Raw genomic sequence first — 3,224 nt, forward strand, 5'->3', positions numbered from 1 at the left:
AGAAGTTACAATTTCGATTTTACAGTTTTGAGTCGTTTAAAGTGAACAGTTTAGCAGATTGTAAACCAAAGTAAGTTTTCTTGGTAGAAAAAAATAAAGTCCATTAAGCGGTATTCAATTTGTATTTCAAAGGTATTTTAATGTGAAAAGGGAAAATACCACATGCAAATTATGAAATTTCCCCTTGTGGGACTAATAAAGGTATCTTATCTCATTCAAACTATATTTTGTATAAATACCATTTACAATAATGTATTACATTTAAACATGATATTTAGATTGTGGTAAACAGCAAAGCAATATAAAATAAAAAAGGAAAAAGAAACCATTCAAGTAACTTTATATTATGAACCGAAGAGTAAGGCAACAGTATAAATGAAAAGCATGCAAGCATTAATGTATATAGATAAACCCAACAATCATATGACCCCCTATGAGCAAGCACTTTGGCGACAGTGGGAAGGAAAAACTCCCTTTTGACAGGAAGAAACCTCCGGCAGAACCAGGCTCAGGGAGGTGCAGCCATCTGCCGCGACCGGTTGGGGTGAGATGTAAACAAATCAAAAACTGTCCACAGAGCTACAGGTGGCACACTGGGATCACAACAGCAGCCATAGAGGGAAACAGATTAGGATGTTCTTTCCAGTACTGAAGTGGGTCGCTTTTCTTATGTGTGCGTTTTTCTCTGAGAGGTAGGTCTCCACTTTAATTTCTGTTGATGAGGCACTCACGGATACTTCTGGATAAGGGTCATTTGGAAGCAAGAGGTTGGCTGACTTTGCAAAAACAGCTAGAAACAGATAAAAGTAAAACAATTTAAAACAATAAAACAAGAGACATCACAAAGCGCAGCTCTTCAGTTAGCGAACTGGCAAGTCATGAAGTTCTAATAAATAATTGGAAAAACAAATGTAACTTTAGAACTAAATTACCCAAAACTAAATTGAACAGGAAGTAATAAAGAAATTGGTTTAATACTGGTGTCTTTTGATGAGGTAAGTTGCCATGCAAGGTAAAAACTACACATGGCTGTAATTTGGTGGCCTGTATACAGTTCCAATCAAAGCATATAGTTGGCTTAAATGGGTTTAATACTGGTGTCTTTTGATCACTTGATTGTATATAAACCTGTTGAACAAAAGGTGCCTTTTAATTTCACTATACCTGCCCATCCTTGTAGCTGGTTTCTAGAAGAGTGGCACAGTTTCAACATCAGTTTAGGGCTTCTCCACTGCCTTCACTGGACAGAACACATCTGAGGAGTTATGAATGAATGGATGACTTAATGAATGGATGAGATTATTCAAACAATATGATTGTTTGAATATGATTCAAACAATATCAATATCAAATGTTACAATATAAAGTAAGAAACAAAAATACAATTACCTGTTATGGCAGGGATCCCATCAGGTGCAGTTGCAGTCTTTCTGTTCACGTTTCTGGTCAGCTCTTCAATGGATGAGAGCACATCAGCAGTCTTATCTATCAGCTCCCACTGGTGAGCTGTCAGTGTTGCTGGTAGAGTGTGCTCAGTTGCAAAGACACTAAGATCACGTTTTTGTTGCAGTAGGCTTCGCACCATGTAGAGGCTGCTGTTCTGTTGTGTCTGCATATAAGACAACATGATTGACTTTATTTTTCAACAAATTCGGTTCAGAGTGTATAGGAAGTAATAATAAAATAGAAGTACATTAAAGAATGTTACAAGAGGACTCACCAGTACATCTTGCTGATAATGCTGATATCCATATTTAGGTCCATCTGTATGACTTCTAGGCGACAGTAGGCCAATAGGGAGTGTTTAAATGGCCTAAAATCTTCCTTTCATTGGGCAGGGTCTTTGTCACGCTGCACTGAGACAGCAGGTCCTCATTCACACAGGGTAGAAAGGAATGGGCGACACAGCCCACACTTGGCAAGTCCATATCCCTCATACCCTTGCAGTCATTTTGTGTTAGTGAATTACACAATAAATGGGGTTGTGATAACTGTGATATGTATTCAGAACACCTGATTGGAGGCAGGCGTATGGCTGTGATATGTAAAGGTGATCAATCAATGTGTGTTTTCCGGTAGTTGCAGCAGTAATAAGTTGTGCATATCCTCTTGACTGAAACAGTTCTTGGATGGGTTTTTTACCTCTGCTCATAAGGTCCTCATTGAAGTCTCCACAAACAATAATTGGTTGGCAATTCATCATTTCCAATGAGTCCAAAAGACATTGCATTTGTGGTAAAAACCTCACGTGGCTGTATTTTGGTGGCCTGTATACAGTTGCTATCAAAGCTGTGACTGGCGATTCAACCTTGACAACAACATATTCAAGGTCAGTCACATTTTGCAGGTATTTTCGAAACTCTGCTGTAAGAATTGTCTTGTAGTACATTGCAAGTCCACCGCCATTTACCTTTGCCATGTCTGTATGGTTTGTGTAAGAGACGTGTCTGTTGCGCGTGGCCATGTTGTATTGTTCCAGCTGGAAGCGGGGAGAAACAGATGATCCAGACAAGTGAGTTTCTGTTATACATAAAACATCAGCAAGGCTGAGTTCATGGTGGCATCTCATGTCCTCCATGTGAGTTGGGAGACCTTGTGCATTGTGATGGATAATTGTCAACGTGGGTACTGTGGGAACTACTGATTTTAAGAATTGCAACAGTGGTCTTGCATTCTCAAATGATGCATGTCTCATATTTTTGAGTGCATCTGTGATGGCAGGATCAGCATAGATTTTCCTTTCATCAAAGTCTGTGATGTACAGTCCTTTAAGTGAGGTTGTGCGGCTGAGTGCAACATAGGCCATTCCAGGTTCGAAAACACGCTTCAAGCATACTACTGCTGACTCCATTGTCATGCCTTGTACTTTGTGAGCTGTACATGCAAAGGCCAACTTCATTGGAAATTGCCTGCGAAGAACTCCTTTTTTACTTGTGGATTCTTCACATTTCTCAATATATACCAGGTTGTCTGAGGATCCTTGTATTTTTCTGTGAAATTTTTGCCCAGAATTTTGATTGTCCAGCGTAAGTCCAATGAGATTCACAGTTTTTGGTCCATCCTGTGTGGCTGTCACAATGTTTGTGATTGTTCCGAATGTCCCATTAACAAGCCCATCTTCAACATCCAAATTTCTAATAATCATAACACGCACTCCAGGTGCAGCTTGTATGTTATCAGGTAAATCTCTTTTGTTGCCTTTCATTATTTCTGCCAGGAGGACC

The 3,224-nt window shown here is 39.4% G+C and overlaps 2 long non-coding RNA genes across 2 annotated transcripts; both read right to left on the reverse strand.

Moving 5' to 3' along the window:
- Positions 1 to 370: 370 nt before the first annotated feature.
- Positions 371 to 1,599, reverse strand: LOC112847577 (uncharacterized). The gene is made up of 3 exons (XR_003221197.1): positions 1,390 to 1,599; positions 1,165 to 1,255; positions 371 to 790 (listed from the first exon to the last, which is right to left on the reverse strand). It is a non-coding gene; the product is annotated as an uncharacterized LOC112847577 (long non-coding RNA).
- Positions 1,600 to 2,073: 474 nt separating this feature from the next.
- LOC112847578 (uncharacterized) lies at positions 2,074 to 3,224 on the reverse strand. Its single transcript, XR_003221200.1, has 2 exons — positions 2,411 to 3,224; positions 2,074 to 2,308 (listed from the first exon to the last, which is right to left on the reverse strand). It is a non-coding gene; the product is annotated as an uncharacterized LOC112847578 (long non-coding RNA).

The sequence above is a fragment of the Oreochromis niloticus genome, linkage group LG2 (genome assembly GCF_001858045.2).
Source record: "Oreochromis niloticus isolate F11D_XX linkage group LG2, O_niloticus_UMD_NMBU, whole genome shotgun sequence".
Lineage (NCBI taxonomy): Eukaryota > Metazoa > Chordata > Actinopteri > Cichliformes > Cichlidae > Oreochromis > Oreochromis niloticus.